This window comes from Varanus komodoensis, unplaced genomic scaffold (assembly GCF_004798865.1).
Source record: "Varanus komodoensis strain SLA01 unplaced genomic scaffold, ASM479886v1 scaffold69, whole genome shotgun sequence".
In the NCBI taxonomy this organism is placed as follows: domain Eukaryota; kingdom Metazoa; phylum Chordata; class Lepidosauria; order Squamata; family Varanidae; genus Varanus; species Varanus komodoensis.
Window position 1 is genome coordinate 1,652,018 of NW_025336334.1, and position 22,105 is coordinate 1,674,122.

Here is a 22,105-nt window from a genome sequence, read left to right on the forward strand (position 1 = left end):
GCTTTGCACTTGCTTCACTCCTCCCTTCTCACAAGCAGCAAACAAGCTAGAAAGTCACAATTAATCATAGTTTCCTGCTATGTGAAAACTGGGAACTATGATTAATGGCACTTAAACAAACCATTAACAACAAACCCTGGCGTGCACATGACAGGAAGCTATAACAATCAGTGGCTTCCTCACTTGAAGGAGGGAAGAACAAAGCAGCAGCAAAGGGCCTGATTGTGGATGCACAGAGTTGGACATTCTATTACATTCTATTAATATTCTTTAAAGCATTTTACTCCACTCGTCAGCCAAAAAAGCTGCTTACAAAGATTAAAAATGACACAGTCTCTGTCCACAGTCTTACCATCTAAAAGTCATGACACAAAAGGAAAAATGAATTGAGAGGGAGGAGAAAAATGAACAAATTCAGGCATTATATTCTTAGTTAAAAAGGTCAGCAGGTCATGGAGTTCAATCCAAGATTTGGCTGATCACTTTTTATCCAAAGGAGTAAGAAGGCGTAGCAAAAACACTTACAGGATGTGAGCATCATTTTTCATCATTTTCCTTTTGCTAAAAGGAAAGATTTTTTTACTCCTATCTGAAAGCCAACTATCTTTTGTAATGCATATTAACATTTTAATTGGTTTTATATTTGAATGCAATAATGTTCTGAAAAGTAATTCTGTGCAAATAACAAGCCTTTATGCTAACTTGTCTAATAGTTTCATTAGCAAATTTGTTCCATATAGAAATCCAAAATAATTTTTTTCTTTAAGTGCTGCTATTATTGCAAGTTCCACTAATGCTACAACTCTTGAGCCCACTCAAGCTTGATTAACTTTGACTCTTTTCGAGTGGCTGACAAGATGTTGACTGCTAGACAAACCAAAAGCATTATGTTCTCTGTAAAGTGATTGTCTAAGAGCATTTTCACAGATGATATGTAAATTATTTTTGAGCCTCTAGCCTGACATTTGTATGTATGTTTGAATGTTGCATTAATGTTACATGCAGGGCTTTTTTTGTCATAGAACACACCGGAACACTGTTCCGGCACCTTTTTTTGATGGATTTTTCCAAGTGATTGTGAATCGCCCAGTTGGGTGTAGCAGGAAGGGCAGCAAAAATCATTAACATATAGTGCCTGTGGGCTGCTTGTGTGTCTGCGCTGATTGTTGGCGCTTGCTGATTGTGAGGTCGCTGCTTGGCTTGGGATCGGTCGTGTGGTCACGCGCTGAGTGCTTACTGCCAGCGGCAACCATTGTGTAAAAGTGTGGCCCCAAGACGTGAGTTCTGGCACTTTTTTTTTTTTTTTTTACAAAAAAAGCACTGGTTACATGCAAGGCAATTTCCAGTGGTTAGCACATTGCAGCCAAAACAAAACAATGCATAAGGTCTTGTGAAAGAGTAAAGATGAACTAATTTATTCTGGCATACTTTTTCAAGACTAAAGGGCACTTCAGAGTTTCAGGTATTTGTTATAGCTGTCAAGTTGTCTCTGACTTATATTGATGCCATGAATGAAAAGCCCTCCAAAATGTCCAGTCCATGACATCCCTGTTGTACAGGGGAGAAGAATTATAGAAAGCAGAGAAGACACAATTTTTAAATAGATCATACATTCCAGTGGATGCAGTGCTCCCTTGAGACTTGTAAATAGTCATTCACCTGTGGTGAATCATAATCTCTTCCAGGGAACTAAGTAGGGAGCTTTTTATAGATTGGAAGAGAATAAATAGGATGCAAGGTTATTTGTATCAGAATCACAGCATACCATAAAGGATAAATGTATGCATGCAAGTTAGTTGTGAAAAATGTTTGGAGGCTAGTAAATTTTTCAAATTCATTTGAAATTCACATTTGTCCTTCAGTTCTTCTATCTGTAGCTACATATTACTCAAAATGCAAAAGAAGAAAAAGAAAAGAAATGCATGTGAGAGAGCTGGAAGTGGGGCATTATCACCAATCACAGCTCACATACTGCCATGGAGTCTTGTTTGGGAGCAACTCCCATCAGCCCTAGCAAGCATGGAAGTTGTAGGAATTTCTGGAGGGTCTCAGGTTGCTTTATACCTGCATATTAACCTGACTGATTGGTTGTATGAACCCAATCTTGTGGCAAAAATAATTCCCTAACCCAGGAGTTCTCAAACTTTTTCTACAGGGGGCCAGTTGACAGGTGCCAGCGATGGGCGCGGGCCACCAAGGCAGTGCCAGCAGGGGAGTGCGGGCTGGTGAGGGGGTGTGGGGGCACATGGGTTGAGGCACTGATTTGTTCACGAGGAGATCGTTTTCTCCGAGTGAGTCCAAAACAACCTCCTTGCGAGCAAGCTGCGCACCCTTGTGCACTTGGTGAGGGCAAAACCTGTGGGGCGGGCTGGTTAAATGGGCATGGCGGGCTGGATCCAGCCCACGGGCCTTAGTTTGAGGACCCATGCCCTAATCTCAAAAAGGAGCAAAACAAACTGTACTAGTCAGCAGCAGATTAAATTATCAGTGCAAAACTGATACCACAGATGCTAGCTGGACTACTGCTATAGGGTTATTACATTTGTCATCTGCACACCAAAATCAAACAGGTAAAGCATTCTCCAGCAGGGAAATTCATAGGGCATTTGTCAAGCTGCTTATTATAAAGACACAGCAGCAATGTAAAAAGGCAGGAAAGTAAGCAGACAAGCAAGCAAGACAGATAGATGAACAGATGGATGGAGAGAAAGTCCAACTTTCCTATTTAAGGGACTATCCTGTGCATGTTCAGGATGAAAAAAAAAGTCCTACAACTTCCAGAATTCCCCAGCCAGTGATCCTAGTTGTAATACAGAACACATAATGGTATTTCAAAGACACATTAATTCAGAAAAGGACACCTCTGCACACCAGATGCTGGGAGTGGTCATTGCTCTGTTTGTACATTTTCAATTATCCATTATTGGAAAGAACCTAGAGGGGCCTTGGGCCATCCAGATATGCTTTCTTAAGTAATTTCTGCTGGCAAGCTATGGTCCAATTCCTTTATGTACTCTCATGCCTTAACTATCAAGGCACACAGTGAGAGATGCTGGTCTGAAAGCACCCTTTTGTCACAATGAAGGCACATCTAAAGATGTAAGCAAATGCACCATACTACTCAGCTACCAAGCATGCTTGTGGTAAAATGATGCATGCATTTTGAAATCACTTTAAAATAGCTCAGGACTCTCCCCGTTCTTCTGTTAGTGCTCGTGACTGTCATGCAGAAATTATGCTTTGCATCCAAGTAGTTTAGGAGAAGATACTCCCTCACCTGCCTCCGATAGACCTTGATCCATACTGCCCTACTGCTGCACTCCCACAGGGAACTTTCCTTTTAGCTTCCCAGAGAAGGGAAGGTGAAGGCAAAGCATTCAGCTTCACTGGAGAACAAAGAAGGGTCCTTATGCTCCAGTCGCAAATGGATACGGCTGTATGGAAAAATGGCTAATGAAGGACTAAAAGGTGGACTTCTGACAGAACACATTTGTTCACAGATGATACAAGAAATCAGAGTAAATCTGAACTTGTACTCCATATCCCTCTTCCTGCAGGGGGATTTTCATCAGCTTAAAAACCTGATAAGAGATATATTTAGGACTGCATTTCTTTCACACATGCACATCAATGGCAGGGGAAAGGCTCAAAAGCATTCTTTGAGGCAACATGTGAAATCTTGGTGAGCAACTCTTTATTTCTAGTTCAGTGACTTGACCACAGTACTAGAAAATGCAGAAGCAATGGTAAATGCCTGTAAAAATCATCAACTAAAGTGTCATAAAGCAGTGAGTAACTAATGCCCCAAACATCTTTCTCTCTCCCCTGCTCTTATTTAGTTAAACATCCAGCCTGAAGATCAGTTTTCAAAGCCTCAAAAGGTAAAGGAATTTTTGTACATATAAACAAGTGTGCCTGCTAATTCAGTGGTACCTTGACTCATGAACTTAATCCATTCCAGGACTCTGGTCATGACCAAAGTCAAATTTCCCCATAAGGGTCAATGTAAATAAGGTTAATCCATTCTGTAACTATTTTCTTTACTCACAAAAATGTGAAGCAAAGTGACAATGAACATCAAAGATCGTGGCCATCCCCCCCCCCCCAGTGATCGTGCAGGGGGTGGGGGGAGACAGGCGCGATCTTGGGCACACTGGGGGGGAGGCGGGCACGAGGGGGGGCGGGTGCAGGTGCGCTTGTGGGGAGGTGGGCGCGGGCATGGACACACTCGGGCAGGGAACACAGGTGCAATCACAGTCATCTTCCCCCCCCCCAGTATGAACGTGGCCATTCCCCCCACCCCCAAGGATGACCGTGGTCGCGATCGTCACCCGATGCAGAGTTCGTGGCCTGGGGCAAATTTTTAATGAAATTTCTGTTCGCAACCCGATTTGGTCGTGAACTGAGGCATTCGTGACCAGAGGTACCACTGTATATGGATTCTTGGATTCCAGTATACATCTATGTTTTAATGAAAAGTCCTGGGGCACCCTAGAGACTGGTGACTTTATTATGGTGTATGCAGTTAAATTTTAGTGACTTAGGGTGTCATCCAATGTGGCTGCCAGTAACTTTCCAAGCTTGAAGGTTTACAGGCAACCAGCCAAGTGTGGGAGGAGGTAAAGCTTGACTACTTATTTTCCCACTTAGCAAAAGACAAAGATGGCCTGAGGCCATGTCTAAATTCCTCACATTGCATCAAAGCTTAACTCCTCCCCTTCCTACCCACAAGAACCCCCCCCCCTCCACATCAACTCCAAAATGGCAGTCATAGCTTTGGAGACACAACTGGCATGGAGGAAAGAGCCATGCCAGCTGTGAGGGCAAAGGAAGGGTGGTGTGTCTGATTTAAAAAAAAAACATTTCCAAGGTTGGAGCTCTGACTGCAACCTATCCTATTGTTGTCTAGGACTATGCCCCTTAACAAATGAAAAACATAACCATGACCTGTAAAATCTCTCTTCTCAAGTCTACACAATTTTGCTAGTAACACATTCCTATTGAACCTATTAAAATAAAAATGTATGCACTATTTGATGCTAGGGGTTCTATCACTTTTCTTCTTCAAGCACCAATAGCAAAAAAATTGATGCTTTGACGAGACCAGCACAAGATGTGTGTTACTTTTAAGCCAAATAATAATGGTAGCCCATTCATGGTGTGCCTATAAATACCTAGCCTAAGCAGAATGATGATCAGAACAATGTTAGGGGTCACATTGTCATGGAAACAGGTCTCCATTAATGAGCTCTCCAAGACACCAATGATTAAGAACAGCAAACACTGACTCCTGATGCAAATGTACACAAACCTGCACAGAACAGTAGAAAAGGTAGAGCTTACCCATTAAAAAAAATAAAAAATAAAAACCCCATACCTCACATTGGCTCAGTTCTTTCTTTTTTCCTTTGGGAGCTGCTATCCCCTCTGCCTCTACCAAAGCTTTATTTCACTCAATAAATTCACACACGCGCACACACTCTTCCTAGTTTCCTTTGGGAGCTAATATCCAGAAATACGGGACTAGCCTTCTCTAGCAACTCCCACTTCTTTGCACCCAAAAGATGCAGCTCAGATTATGATGTTTCTTCTCAGGAGGAAAACAGACCAGACCTAGGAGAGATCTATAACCCGGTAATCTTCTGACACTTTTTTTAAGCCTACAAAAAACTAAGGATATGAAGCCTCCAGATTTCATCAAATCAGTGGCACTGGAGGAGGGTGTTTCAATGCCCCCCCTCAACAAATCACCCCCTGAAGCTATTCTTAGCATGTTTTCCACTGTGGGAATAACAGCAGTTTCAGGGAGTGTGTGAAAGGGATTGAGATTTAGGGGAAATGCATGGAAGAAAGGCCTCAGCTCTCAGCACCAGGGTGGATAAAAATCAATGATTTTAAAAATGATTTTTTAAAGATAAAATGATAAATGAATTCCATTAATCCATTCACAATGTCAAACTCTTCCAGAGGTTTCTGTAAGATTGTTGGGCCATTTTTCTATTTAAAAGATATTTTCACAGATGCTTGGTTTTACAGTTCTCAAAACTAGGAATTCGTGTCTGCAAAGATCACATGCCTCTTCTTCACAACAAAAATGTCAACATGCAGAGTTGAGAGAAAGACTTTAATCCCATTGTTTCTTTGCAATTCTATGTATAAAGAATCAACCCCTTACCTCTTAAGTGCTAAGTTTCAAAAACTTGTTGGGAGTGGAATAGATCTGCACATGAAGCTAAGTGTGAGAAAAAGGGCAAGCAGTAAAAATGAAAGCGAAATCTTTTGAACACACTAAGCCACAAATCTTTGGATCTTTCTGTGTATAGGGTTAGGGTTAGAGTGAAGAACTTATCATACTTCACATTAAGTACTTATATTATTCTTTCCCTGAAGAAGAAAACCTATAATGGCAGCAGGCTGTAAAGGAGACCCAGTTTGGGAATATTTTAATGAAGTTCCTCTACTTACAGGTAAGGCAGGCATGTGTGCAGATTATGTAGAAAATCATGATTTAAATCTAGTCATACTAACTAGTAAGTTAAATCAAATCCAGCCTGCTGAGCATCACTATCCCAATCAAATGTTGGCATCCTCACAACTGCTTATAGGTACAAATGAAAACTGCTGGGAGTTATAATCACAGATCTCATGTGTACCAGGCAGTAGAATAGGGGAGAGACAGACCTGGTTCCTTAAACACTGGAATTCAAGCATTTTCAAACTCAAATCATCTTTGGAATTAGTAATCAAGCAAACCCCACAAACACAGTAAATTTACCATCCGCCACTGAGTTAACAGATTTGCTGTCCCAAGGTGAATGCACTCACTCAGCCACCTGCAAGGTTAAGCTAGGTACATTTTAGCAAATGCTCCAAAAGGGGGGGAGGGAGATAGGCACATGGTAGCACCATTCTAGTTATGAAGGCTGACTACAGCATGGTGATTGCCTAGTAAACAGAATACTGGACTGATGGGCCTAGAGACAAATCTCTGCTTAGCCACAAATCCTGCATGTTTACTTAAGGGCAAGTACCACTCTGTTAAATGGTGCTTACTCCCTAATCAGTGTACTGAGGCCTAGGAATGGCCATGATCTCTCAGCTTAACCTAGTCCCCAGGATTTTCAAAGGAGAGAAATGGTATGGCTCCATGTGTGTTGCCCTGAAACCACTATCCATGAATTTGATGGGATATGAAAACTTGGTTTCGGAGCTCCAGTGTGGAGGTGGATGAGAAAGGGACTAACCCTTTCCCCAGACACCAGAGCAGACACTGGTGTTTACTCTTAAGTTTACACTCAAGTTTACCCTTAGCAACGGAAGGGAAAAATGTTCTAATGCACTCTTACCCAACATGGTGCCCTCCAGATGGATGAGAACAGCGCTTAGAGTGTTAAGCTAGGTCTTAGAGTGTAAGCTAGGTCTACAGAAACCCAGGTTCTAGTCATCAAGTTTCTACCTCACAGAGTTATTGTGAGGATAAATGGAGAAGAGGATCCTGTACACCACCTTGGGGAAATGCAGCAAACAAACAAACAAACAAACTCTCATTCCTTGGCTAATGTGCCTGGTGCCCTCCAGACCGACTAGACCCAGTATTCCTGGTCTCTTCCAGATGGCCATGCTGGCTGTGGATGGTGGCAGTTGTAGTCCAAGTCATCCGGAGGTTGGGTAAGCCTGGTTAATAATGTCAGGTTTGCCTAAACATGAATCCCACACACCTTGTCTACCTGGAGTTCCCTTTCCTAACTTGTAATTCCTCACAGTCTCTCCTTTTGCCAGCCTGCCCCTTCCCCCAACAGCATCAGTTCCCTTTTGCCAATGAGAGAGAGAGAGAGAGAGAGAGAGACACAGAGGAGAAAAAAAGAGGCCTGCTTCCACTTTCAAATAAGGTTGCTGCATTTTACAGAGAAGAAGCCAAGGCAAGACTCCTTGTAACTATAAGCTAGCAGTCTTCCTGGGAGAGTTTCGGGCACACATCCACTCCACTTGTCCATATTTCCCCATGTATTGTGATCTACAAATTAAGATTAATTTGCTTATAAGCAGGCAAATGGTGGGGGAAGCAAGTTTTTAAAAATGTATTACTACGATGCAATTTAGATTGTTAATTAAAGCTACAATGGTATGCATGCTGAGACTGAATAAAGTTCTACAAGATCCAGCCATTGTACAGCCAGTTGAGGCTTTCTGAGTGATGGAGGACTAAAGTGTCTGGTTTTTTTAAATACATGCATAGGATGGCATTCTAAGAATGCAATTTTGTAAGTCCCATTGAGTTCAACTGTACTCCAAGATGAGCATGCTTACAAGTACAGCTTAGAAGTGTGAGTAAAGAACATTGTCTTTGTTTCTACAAAGAGGACTTCCTTCCAGAATACTGGTGCTGCTGCAGAGATACCCAGGCACCCCTTCAGGACTGTCAAAATTGTGCAATTTATTTCTTGTATAGAGAACCATTGTTATATATCATGTTTACTACAGAGAGCCAGTGTGCTGCAGTGGCCGAGTTTTAGCCCAGGATTTGGGACATCTGGGTTCTAGTCCCCACTTAACCACGCAATTCACTGGGATTCTTTGGACCACTCATTGTTTCTCAGACAAACCTACTTCATGGGACTGTTGTGTTGTTAAGATAAAATGGAAAGGGAGAACCTATGTAAGCCACCTTGGGTTCCTTGGAGGTGAAAGGCAGGCTATCACTATAATGAATAAATTAAATAATATCCAGTTGCTCAGAAAGAAGTAAACCTGCTCCAGCCTCCTGATGCTCAGGCCAGCACAATCCTAGCCAAATCTTACTAATCAGAAGTAAGACACAGTGTTTTCAGTGGGACTTAGTCAACAGTAAGTAGGAATAAGATCGCAGTGGAAGACAATCATGACTTTTGCAGCTGTCACCTACAAAGCCTCATCTCATCCTTAATAACACTATTATTTTTAAAAATATATCTATTTTAAAAGAGGTATTCACTTTTAATACAACTGGAATAAGTTTGTGTGCGTAATAGTCTTCCGGCTGTTCTGCAGCAGCTCCCTCAGCAACATGTTTACTTTCGCCACCACATTTCTAGCTAGGAGCTGCTCAGGTTCCAAATATCCTATTCCTTGCGGTCCCATAGCTACTCCGCCGCCCGCTCCCCCAGACCTGACCCGGTCTCTTATTTCCCCGTGTCTCAGTCCACCGCGCCACTCATCCCAAGTATTCTGCATTCCAGGCTGAGGAACTTCCCGAACTTCTTCGACTCCGGCTTTACACTATTGTGTAAACACCAACCAGAGCGCAGCCGCGCACAGCTCCAACCGAAGCGCGTACTCCGAATGTCTCATTCGGCACTTCGTGCCATTTTATTTTGGTGACCTTGTGGTCGTCGGGCCGTCCTCTAGGGGGAAGCCCGACGCTACTGTGGCTCACCCCACTTCGGCGCAGTGACTGGGAGGGCTGCTCCCTTCCCTGCGGAACCTCAAGTTTCGCCTCCACGTCGAGGGGCGGCGCAGGCAGCACCAGCCTCTCAGGGTCCTCGGCGTAAACGCAGCTGCCCGGAGGTATCCCCGCCACCCCGCGGGTTCCTCTGTCAACCAGCTCAAACCGATCCGGTCCTTCTCGCCCGAAGTGCGGCTGGGCACCCGGACCGGGTCGCTTCTGTTTCCGAATTGGAACGGTAGTACAAACTCACGGGGAATCGGGCTGGGGGCGAGAGGGGAGGCAGCGCAGGGAAGGGGAAAGAAGGGGGAACGCGCGTCATCTGCTCCTGTTCGGGAAAGATTTGCTCGGGCCACAAACATCGCACCTGGTAGGTGATACTCCGGAGATACCTCTCTCATCCCGGGGATGTCGGCGTTAGCAAGAACTGCACGGGTGACGGCGATAGACGGGGGTTACCGCGGGGAGGTCGCGGAGCCCTATGAACCGAGGTGGTGTAGAGCCCGGGCCTGGCTCTGAAGCAACTCTTATGGGTTGCAGAGGGAGCAGCTTGATCGCGCGTCCCGCCGGAATCAGCCGGACTTAACCTCCGTCCGACCGAGAATTTCAGCCCGATCGTTTACGGGTTTACTGAGAAGAAAGGCCCACTGAATCCGATGCGTCTTACTTTCAACTACGAGTACTCTGGGAGCTCAGTCTCAAGGGCTGCTCGCTTACACACACACCTGCAAAGTCGCGCTCTAACGTGGGCATTTCTCGCTGATGGTACGGTGGAGCTGCAAGCCGCCGCCAACCGCACCGCCCGCGCGATACCGAGTATCCGGGGACGGAACGGCTGGACAGAGTTCTGCGGCTGGGACGAGAGCTAAATAAGTTAATGGCATGCCTGGGAAGCGGGCGGGCTCTTCAGCAGCTGGGCGCTGGAGACCCTCTTGGGGGAGCCAGGTGGCCCCTCGAGAAGGTGCAGCGCAGCTCCGCTCTTAGCCTTGTTTTCTCGGGAGGAGTCCCTCTGAGTTCAGGCGGGCTGGTTCGGCGTGCAGCACAGCCTGGAGACCATGCCGGGGTAGGAAAACGAGGAGCCGTGCAGAGCTGGGTGTAGCGAGGAAAGAAGGGAAGAGGGTTGGACGAGAGGACTGGGAGACGAGAGGATTGGGAGAGGCTCACCCACCTGAGAGGCGAGCAGATTCCCCGTGGGGAAACGCCGGCGGCGGCGGCTACGGTCAGGAGCGACATCACACCAGAGAGGAGCGACGGGGACTGGACCCTCTCCTCCTCCTTCCCGGCGGTTGCTTTCCAGCAGGCTCCTGGGGAGGGCGGATCAGGCAGCGCATCCCATCTCCAGGCAAAGGCTGCAAGCGTCTTCCCCCTCCTCCTCTTCCCCACCCCGCTGCGTTTGGTCCAGATTGATGAAAAGGGGGTGGGGAAAGAGACTGGCGGCGGCAAAGAGCAGGCGAGTCGGAGCGAGCTGGAGCCGGATCAGAGGTCAAAGCCGCCGCTAGCGCGCTTGAGAAGAGGCGGGGCGGGGGGCGCTCCGCGACGGCAAGGCGTGCAAAGACCGCGGCGTCTAGTGCAAAGCGCTTCCCTCCCCTTCGGAAGGAAGGGAAGGACCGCCGCCACCCCCGCGGAAGGCCAGAGGAGACTTCAGCTCCACCGCCAGCCCTGACACAAACTAAGAACTACACTTGCTAGGTGGGTCCCGTTGGACCGAACGGGGCGTACTTTCTGCGCAAATACGCGCAACGGCGCCAGGTTCACTTGGCGAAGCCCCGCATTTATTTCAGAGGAGACTCGCCCAGGTCTGAGCCGCGCACCTCGCTCACGATCCCTCTGGGTTTGCCTGGAAGCCAGCCTCATCGCATTCGCGGGACTTAGCTTCTTGGTCGCCCGTGCGTAGGATCGCAGAAGAGGTGGAGAAGCTAAGTCCAGAGGCCAAATCGGACCCCCGGATCCTGGTTTTTGTACCGTCTTTCCACCTGTTTTAAAATGCTCTGCCGCGGATTACAGCGGCATTCTAGGCAGCAGATCCCGCTGAATTCAGTGCGACTTGTTTATCACTTGCCTATCGCTTCCCACAAGCAGCAGCACCTTGATCAAAGCAGCAGCCTCTGCTCAGGGAAGTTTGCTTGCTCTCACTTGTAACTCCTCCCCCCACACGCACACCTGAGATTAGGAGCGGATGAGCAGTAAGCACCCTCCCCAAATTGCTGATCCTCTGTCAGGCTTACATTTTGCTCAGGCTTGGAAGGCAGAGTGTTAACCAAGATTGTTAATCAAGACCCAAATCATAGACATGGGGCTGGACTGCACAAGCCAATCTGGTACATGCTCGCTCAGAAGAATGTCCCACTGCTCCAAGGGACTAGCTCTAGTAAGTGTGCATAAGATTTGCAGTCTCAGACTTGCTGTTTTAAAAGATGCTGCGCTTCCTCTCTCCATTGCTTAAAAGCCAGAGAAAATTGGCAGCTGCAATCCTGTGCATTTAGTTTAGGAACTCAGTGGGATTTACTTTTGAGAAAACATGCTCAGTGGCATTAGCTATAATTCTGTGCACCCTCAGCTGAAACCAGCTGGAAACCAATGGGACCAGAACAATTCTGATGTGACATTATGCCTTCCATCACTGTCATTCTTCCTATCTATATCACCTCTGTTTTTGTGGCCTGATTTGCAAAGTTAATTATATTTGCCCAGGAAGCAATAAGAGGCCTGCTAAAACAGCAATAAGAGGCCTGCTAAAACAGGAAGACCAGAGAGCAATTTCTGTGGTGTAAACATTCTCATTTGGATTTAACAGAGTAAAAGGCCTTATGTAGTATAATAGTAATGAATATTTTAAATAAATGGTCACTTGAGAACAAAGAATAAACTTATCATAGCAGTGCTTTGCATTGAATGTCATTCTCCATTCAGCCTTCTCTTTTTTTCTCCCTTCTAATTTATTTCTCCTCATATTTTAACAAGGACTCTTAGGATTAGGTGTATATCCTCATTTAAAAGACTAATTTTATAAATGGTGTTTCAGCAACAGGATGTAGTTTGCAGACTTTGGTAACCTTTTAAGAAGCAGTGTGTCCTTTTCAAGATCTAGTTGAAGGTGTTTTTCAATTACTGGAGTAAATCCTTTGTCCCTTTGATAGCTCAGCTGGTAGAGGGGAGGACTGTAGAGTGTTTAAGCTGCTAGTAATCCTTAGGTCGCTGGTTCGATTCCGGCTCGAAGGAGATGTTCGGTTTTTTTTAGGAATGCGCTCCCCAGAGAGATCTGCCTGGTGCCGCCATTATTTGTTTTTTGGCGCCAGGCCAAGACCTTTTTATTTAAAAGTTATTTCAATTGTTAATTTATTGATTGTATTTATTGGGTTTTTATGTACGTGCCGAGATGTTACTGGATTTTTAAGGCTAATTATATAATTGCTTATTTATGTTGTAAGCTGCCCTGAGGCTTTTTGCGAATGGGGTGGCATAGAAATTGTTTAAATAAATAAATAAATAAATAAATTTGTTTCCACATATATTTCTTCTTTTAAAGATATGTGCAGAGTCTTTGATTTCTTACACTTATGCCCCTTTCTGCAAAGTGCACTGCACAATGTATAGAGCAGAGATGTTGAAACTCTTTTAGCCCATGGTAGAATTCCATTTTGGAAAAGCACTTGGGGCTTCATTCTAGAAATGTGTGAGGGCAAAATGTGTGAGATGCCAGCATATTTTAGCTTTGAGCCCTGAGTGCCAGTAGCTAAGCTTTAGGAGATGCTTTTCAACCGTTGGAAGCAGGAGGTTACAAAAGTCTGGGTGGGGGCAGATTGGTAAGCCAGATGTGCCTGATTTGGCTCCTGGGCCTGAGTTTCTGAACCCTGGTTACATAGGGTCATCATTTCCACACTTGACCCTAGATTTTATTTTCACAACATCCATGTGAAGGTAGGTTAGGATGAGAAAGGGTGACTGGCCAAGGTCAGCCAGTGCATTCCCTGTTGAGTAGGAATTTGAGCATCCCATATTCTAATAAGCTTCCAAGTATAGTTTTAATTGTAAGATAGAGATAGCTTTGTATATGATGCAGGTTCTTGTTATAGGCTGGTTGTGTGAAATAAAGAAAATGCAGGAAACCCACTTTGTCTTAAAAGCTCAACTGCCCTATGTTGAATGGGAGGCAGGCAAGGAAAATATCTGAACCTGTCCCTTCTGCAGCTAGACTGCATTGCACTCTCTACTGAGCCAGCTCAGGAATGCCAGATGCTACCTCCTGTCCCAAGGGACCTGGGGACTTTGTTTAGATTCTTTGGGTCTTCAGGATTGTGACTTAAATAGATTAAAAATGAATAGTAATCATCTGAATGCACAAAGCCTTTGCAGCTCTAGTGATATGCAAAAAATGAATGCAGGGAATGTGGCAATTGTTTTAGAACAACATCAAAAATAATGAAATACTCTGCAGGCATTCCCCCCCCCCTTCAGAATGCTTCTTCAGGCAGAATATTAAGCTAAAAAAAGGAAAAATGGGGAGGTGGATGGGTGTGGTGCAATTGTTCTAAAACTGTATACACAGTCTTTAGAGAATACATTTGTGACTATTGTCTGCTGTGGATCCTCCTTGTATTCCCTATGGAACCCTCACAATACTGTAGAAGTTTCTGGGATGTGGATAACTGGTCATGCTCAGGGATCTCACCATGGTCCTACATAAGCTGTGCTCAGGAATGAACCTTTCATTCCCCATGTCAGCAAACTGTAGAGTAGGGAACAAAAGGAACATTGGATAACCATGGTTGGAGGGTAAATGTACAAAGCACTGGTTATGCTGTGCTAATCCCTGCATGCATCCACCTATCTGAAAGGAAACAAATTGCTTGTCAGGGTGATTTACTGTAGAGGAGAGCCTGTATTTTTGTCTGTGGTACCATACAACCAAGCCAGCCTCAGTTAGAGTTATCGGTGAGCCTAGCAAGTGCAAATACAATTTGTTCCAAGAATACGTTAAAGACATTTCCTTTGAATAGCATCTCCTAGGAACAGAATGACGCAAGCAGTCATTTCTGCTATCTGTGCTGCCAACCAGCAGCCTTTGCTTGAGGACAGGTTAATATAAAATTAAACAAAAGGAAATTGCAGCAAACTGCTCTAAGTCCATAGGATAGGGTGGGTATAAACTTATCAAGTTAACCTCATAGCTTTATCTCTCTTCCATCCTTTTCTTATTGCAAATATAAGCTGTGGGGCAGATGGGAATAAATGCCAAACACAGTTAATAAAGGAGCCCAACACTTCAGGTTGCCAGTTAAATGCGATCCTGCCTGATCAGCTCTGTGCTGCAAAAGTCAGTGGATAAAGCTTTCTGTGGTTTCCATTGGCATTATCACCTGCCGATGTCTGCAGAGTAAGCTACTGTTAAATGCACAGGAGCTGATACCAGTAATAAGTTGGCAACCTTAGGAACAGAGAATGCTTCCATTGCATTAACGGCTTAAAACAAAGGTTTATTTCAGCAACCTAAATGAAGAAGGAAATTTGTGCTGTAATCAAGATGAGTGGGACAGGGTTTCTTCCTGATTCAAGGCAATGTAGGAGCTCTAAGCTTCTGCATGGGTCACAATGCCTTCACAGTTGCTTGCTCTCTGGCTGTGCACTATGATATTCTGAGAAGCCATGGGGAAAGGAGGGTTTGTTGTATTTCCACAAATCTCTTAATGGCATAGGAGCATGAGGAAACACCATTTTGGCCTCAAGGGCCACATCTGTTGTCAGCTGGTACACATGCACACAGTCTTCCTGCCCCATATGCACATAGATTTCGCCTGGTTGCCTGCCTGCCTGCCTGCCTGCCTGCCTTCTGAGATCTAGGGACCACTGCAAGGGTGGTGGTACAGGAAGGCAAAAGCATCTCACATCCACCAATTCTTTCCTCTGCTATTACTAGTGGTGAGAAAACTGTGTTCTCGGAAGCCTGGGAAAAGTGGTCCTGCAAATGGGCAGGGGGAAGTAGGTGGAATCCTGCTGGCTTAAGGGACCCAACCAGGAACAACTAAGGGCAGCAAGTTGTGCACTCCTGTTGCAAAGTAAACACCAATGTTCCACAGCTGTCTTTAATGGAAAACACCTGGACTTGCTACTTTTCTGTACAAGTTTTGTGTTCTCTGCTTTTGACCTGGGGTGTTTGGTCCATGAAACACCATCATGCCCTATTTCATTACAGCATTCAAACCTACACTGCTGTGGCACACTGACCAGACTGTGGTGTAGAAAAATCCTGGTGGGGAGACTTGAAGGAGGTGGCCTCAGTCCTTCTCCCCTGCTGTGATCTGGATGAACATGCTGCCACCCACATCTAAATTGGGACCAGGGGTAGATACCTTTGGGGGCAAACAGCAGTGTTGGTTGGAATTACTGTTCAAGGAAAAGCCTCAGTTTGTCCATGTCATGATTCCAGTCCTGATCCCCACCCCAGCTACTATTAAAGAACAAAAACCAGGCACAGTTTCCAGTTTGTGGGTATTATCTGTCAGGCAGTGGAATATCTTGCCATTCACTAGTGAAAGGAGACTTCTGCCAAATCCTGTAGGGTCCCTCAATCCATAGTTCTTCAGTATATGATTGTGCTGTGTGGTAAGCCAACTTTTCATTACAAATCTGAATGCTGCTCCCCCCACCTTTATTTTATTTTTTTTATTATTTTTTATGTTTTGCTTAACTACTCCGTAAACAGGAAAGGCCGCTTTAGTGTTAAACTGTGAAGAAATTTCTGGACATTGTAGTAAGGGAAACAGCCCAAAGGAGAAATTGTTATTATGTAATGGATTTTGTGGGAAATTGTGCTCTTGTATATTCACTACTAGAATAAAAATGGCAAAGTTGTGGTTTTCAAACACTGCTTGAGGAACCTGTTTCAACCTGTCAGCTGAGAAACCCCTGGTCACTTGCCACAGACCTCTTTTGTGTTGCAGGGGATTCAGGGAAATGTTCCATAACCCAGTTGAGCCCTGTATGACCTGAATGTATCCTAGACACCAGTGTGTTAGTGCAGGTATTCATATGATGCCAATAGCCATGTCCTCAAGTAGATTCCAAAAATGCAAGCAGCTGTGTAGAGCCATACCAACTAACACAGCATTCCTAGGGGCTCAGCCTGGTTCTTCAGGATTCCTCAACTGGCCAGGCCTCTTCCCTTAGCTTCACTACTTTTCCCCAACCAAATATTTTTGGCTTTTGTGCAGTTTTCCCCCTGTTCAGTGCTTTTATTGTAAAAAAAAAAAAGGTGCCGGAACTCACATCTTGGGATCACACTTTTACACAATGGTCACCTCCGGCTGAGTCAGCACGGGACCACACAACAGATCCCAAGCCTTGCAGCGCCCTCACAATCAGCGCCAACACACAAACAGCCCGCAGGCACTGTGTTAATGATTTCTGCCATCGATCTGCTACCCAACAGGGCGATTCACAATCACTTGGAAAAATCAGTCCAAAAATGGTGCTGGAATGCCGTTCCAGTGTGTTCTATGACAAAAAAAGCCCTGCCCCTGTTTATTCTAAACGGTTGGATACCCCTCCTAAGAGTTATTGGCAGTAGGGGCTTTAAGCTAAAATACCGTATATTACTGGCTACCTTTTTGTCTTTGGCTCATTCCAGGAGTATAATGAAGCCCAGGAAGCATTGCCTTTGGCCTTCAGGTGCAAATAAGTTCCCCATCCCTGGACAAATCAGTCCTAGCTGGTTTTCATTTAAGAATAGGTATTTTCTAAAGCTAATGGGCCTCAATTGCCCATTCAAGACCAAGCTATCCTTTGCCTAACAATGGAGGGGTGTGTGCAAAACAATATAATGTTCAGGCAATATGATGTTTTGAACAATATAATGTAGGAGTCCAAGAGGTGTGGAAAATCTTGAAAAAAAAAAGATTATCCAGGCACAACAATGAATAATTCCAACAAGAAAAAAGTGTAGAAGACAACTGAGGAAGCCCACATGGCTCCACAAAACCTCAAGTGACAATCTGAAAGGGAAAAAAATGTACAGAAGGTAGAAACAGGACCAGGCCACAAAGGAAGAATATGAAAGAAATAGCAAGGAGTTGCAGGAAAGGCATCAGGAAGTCTAAAGCAGGAAATGAACTGGGACTAGCAAAGGATGCTAAGAACAACAAGAAAGCCTTCTTCAGATGCATCCAAAAAAGACATGAGAAAGGTGTTCAGCTACTTAAATTGGATGCCAAAGTGATAACAGATGACAAGGAAAAGGCAGAGATACTCAATTCCTACATCACTTCAGTCTTCTTTCACAAGAACATCTACAACAAAGAGGAAGTAAAAGCTGAAAATGAGAAATGGCAGCTCAAGATTGACAGACAAATGGTCAAGGAATATCTAGATGAAATAAACACATTCAGCTCTCCAGGGCCTGATGAACTCCATTCCAGAGTCATAGAAGAGTGAGTGGAGGAACTCTCACAGCCACTGTCTATTATCATCAATAAATCATGAAAAAGTACCAGATGACTGGAGAAGGACTAATCTTGTCATCATCTTCAAAAAAAGGAGGTGTGGGGGAAGACAAACCTGGAAACTACAGACAAATTAGTCTGACATCAATCCCTGGAAAAATTCTAGAGCAAATTATTAAAAAAATCATCTTGCAATTACCTCAAAGATAATGCAGTGATTAATAAAAACCAGCATGGATTTCTCAAGAATAAATACTGTCAGGCTAATTTAATCTTATTTTTTGACTGGGTAACCTCCCCAATGGACAGAGGAAACACTGTGAACATAATCTACTTCAACTTTTGACACAGTGCCCCACAATATCCTGCTCAGCAAATTAGCAAATAGTGGACTAGATAGAAAAACTATTAGGTGGATCCAAAATTGTTAAATCGGACACACAGAGTGCTCATCAGTGTCACCTTCTCAAACTGGAGAAAGGTAAGTAGTGGGGTGCTGCAGGATATGCATCTGAGCCCAGCACTCTTCAACATCTTTATTTATGATTTAGATGAGGAAGTACAAGGAATGATAATCAAATTTGCAGATGATATAAAACTGGGTGGAATAGTGAAGACCCTAGAAGATAGAATGAAGATCCAGGGTGCGCCTGATGAACTTGAATGCTGGGCTCAAAGTAACAGAACGAGATTCAAAAGGGACAAATGCCAAATCCTCCATCTAGGAAAAAGAAATCAAATGCATCAATACAATGATGATGTGAGCCGCCCCGAGGCTTCGGCGAATGGGGCGGCATAAAAATGTTTTAATAAATAAAATAAAATAAAATAAATAAATACAAATAGGGAATACAAGGCTCAACAGAACTGAAAAAGACCTTGGAGTTATTGCGGACAACAGGCTAAAAATGAGCCAACAATGTGATGCAGCCATCAAAAGGGCAAATTCTATTTCAGGATGCATTAATGGAATTATTACTTCCAAATCAGAAGAAGTAATAGTTCTCCTATACTCTACACTAGTCAGACCTCATCTGGAATATTGTGACCATTTCTGGGCACCAAGTTTTAAGAAAGATGCAGAAAAATTAGAAAAGGTCCAGAGGAGGTCAACAAAAATGATCCAGGGTTTGGAAACAGTCTGCCCTGTGAAGAGAGACTGGGAGAAATGGATATATTCAACCTTGAGAAGAGAAGACTGGGGGGGGGGGGGCATGATATCCCTCTATAAGTATTTCAAAGGCTATCACAAAGAGGAAGATCAATATCTCTTCTTGCTCATGCTAGAGTGTAGGACACAGAATAATCAATTCAAGTTCGACAACCCAGATTCAGGCTAGATATCAGGAAAAGCTTCCTCATTGTCAGAGCAATACGAATATGGAACCAGTGGCCTAGAGAGGGTGTGGGCTCTCCCACACTAGAGGCATTCAGAAAGAAACTGGACATCCATCTGAGTGGGATGGTGTAAATTAGTGACTTGCAGCAGGAGGAGGTTGGACCCAATGGCCTTCTTGGCCCCTTCCAACTCTACTATTCTGTGAGTTTTATGTTGCTACAAAAACCCACCTTTCTCCCCAGTGAACCGTGAGGATAGCAGCTAAACTCAAATAGAACAGAGCAGCCTGCCCAGGTGGCAGATGATGTTATTGTCCCTGATAATCAAAATGTTCTTGTACTTCACCCTGTGAGCCTTGGCTCCACTACCACCCTTGCCCTAGAATGTGCACAGTGCCAGCCTGGCAGTGTGATCTTCAGGGAAGGGTAAGCAGTGATGGGCAAGCTGTCTTTCAGAGTTGTTCATCCACCATTCCTGATCTTTTGGCTGAGGTTTCTCTGAATAGTTTCCAAAGAGCCCAAGGTTTGGTGGTGCATAGTTTGGAAACTGCCAGACTAGTTGAGCTGTGATTTTGGGAAACTGAATGTGGTTGTAATTCCTAATCAGGAAGAGAATTGCATCATCTTACACCACAGGTGGGCAGCTTGTGGCTCCTCACTGGTTGTTGGTTTGCAGCTTCTGTCCACTTTTGCCACCACAGTGAGTGGGCAGGGCTGGTGGGAGCTGCAATCCAGTGGTATCTGGGGAGTCAAGAGCTGCAAAATTTTGTTTTATGCAAAGCTGTTTTGTCATGCAAATCTGGTGGTGGTGGCCCATTAACCTAACCTGTTATCTGCTGAAATTCAGCATGTGTGATCCAGTCAGCAAATGTATATTCCAAAATATTGTTATTCATTAGTTGAATCCTGGTGGTTGAGAGAATGAGGAATCTAACTAACCTTTGAACTGGGAATTTGCAGAGTGGTCTAAATGGGCTAAGGCAGGGGTCCCAATTTCATGCCATAGGATATGCCTCCAGGAGCCCACTTTTTAAGGCAGTCTTCTTTTTCTCTTTCTAGTTCCTAGCTTGCTCTTTCTCACTCCTCTTCCAGTTTTCCTTACTATCTTCTCCTAACTGTAACCCTTCACTCCCATCTTCTTAACCATGCTGTTTCTCTTTACAGTGCTATTTTCTTCTCCCCCATACACCTCCAGCATTGCTCATTCTCTCCTCAAAACTGAGAAACATTTTCCTTTTGGGCCACTGTGGTCTACCTTTTCTTTTTAATTAGTTATTGTATTTACAGTAGTATATCATCTTTCAATAGTGTTTTAAGGTGGTTAGCTTTAATGTGGTTATAGAGTAAGAGAGAAATCAAAGTAAAACTCACAAAAAGCCTAAAACAACAATAAAAACCTTAGACACACTTACCAAAGAGCAGGGCCCACTGAATGTAGTGGGACTTAGTTCTGAGAAAACATGTACATTATGCTGTTCATTGTTAAAATGAGCAGTGTGAACTGGGCTAGGAAACAAACTGGTAACCAGTGAAGTTGCTTTAGAATGGATAAGATCCTTACAATGGTTTATACCTACCAATAATCAGACAGTAATACTCTATACCAGTTGAAGTTTCCAAAGCAATCTTGTTGGGAAGTCACAAGCCAAGGTCTTGTAGGGTTGTTGTAAGGACTATTATAATAATGGATATGAAGTGCTTTAAACCCTGTCAAAACCAGTACTGCAATCATGCAGTAGGTCTTAGAGCAGAGTAAACATACATAGGACCAGATATTCATTAATAAATAATAAATTATTTAATCCACAGCAATATATGTCAAAACTAACTTGTGTGGCTTTTGAATGTATTTAATTTATTTACAAGTATTTTTCTCACCTGAAAGTTCAGGAACTGGCAATATTTCAAAACAAATAATCATTTATGGAGAAATGCTGTTGTTTGTTTTTCTTTTGCAAACAGGGAGACTCTGTAGGTATTTTAGGTGTGTGTGTGATGATTCATACTATTACTCTAGTGGGAAATAGTGCAACATCTAAATTAGGCTAGTTTTGTTTAATAAATCTGTTGCATTCATTTTAAGCATTTAAAAGAAATGAGATGTATTCTGATTTTGCAGAAGATCCATACAAACAATTTGTCTATCTCTCCCTTCTGCTTTGCAGTGGCCAGCAGCTGAAATTCTACTTATTTCAGTTCAGGACATATAGAGAATTGTACTGTTTAGTTCAAAGTTAAACCGTAAAAACATAAATAATTTAAAATATTTATTTATTTATTAGAGTTATACTGCACCTTTTTATTATAATGAACTCAAAGCAGCTTACATCATTCTTCTCTTCCTGTTCTCAATCTTATTCCCACAACTGCAACCCTGTGAGGTAGGTTGGCCAGAGTCTGTGGCTGGCCCAAATTACTCAGTTGGCTCCATGGCTGAATGGGGGGACTAGAACCCAGATCACCTGAGTCCCAGTCCTGCTTATACTATGAACAGAAATTCATCTTTAACTCTGAACCTCCCATGCAGTTTATTGCAATTTTGTCTAATTGTCTCCCCCCCCCCCTTTTTTTTTTTTTTGCTGTCAAAGGAAACAAAGCAACTTTATGTGTCACAGAAGTATTAATAGGACTTAAAAGAAAAAGAACTGTTTCTGCTAAGGCATTCCTCTATCCATATGATAGTAAGAGTTTCAAGAATCTCTCTCTGAGGTCAGTATATAGAGGACAGATAAACTGTAATGAACAATATCTTCAACATGTTATAAACCACAAATACATAATCTGCATTCAAGAGGGAGCTTGTTATGTTGCCCATCCAAAACTGTGGTAGGCATAACTTAAAATTGCTACTCAGTAAAGGCATTTCTTAAAGATTATGGTCTCAGTCTCGTCAGATAGCTAGCTCTATAAT

At 43.7% G+C, this 22,105-nt stretch overlaps 1 non-coding gene across 1 annotated transcript; it reads left to right on the forward strand.

The window, feature by feature from the left end:
• Window positions 1-12,548: 12,548 nt before the first annotated feature.
• Window positions 12,549-12,640, forward strand: TRNAY-GUA. The gene is given in 2 exon segments: window positions 12,549-12,585; window positions 12,605-12,640. It is a non-coding gene; the product is annotated as a tRNA-Tyr (tRNA).
• The last annotated feature ends 9,465 nt before the right edge of the window (window positions 12,641-22,105 follow it).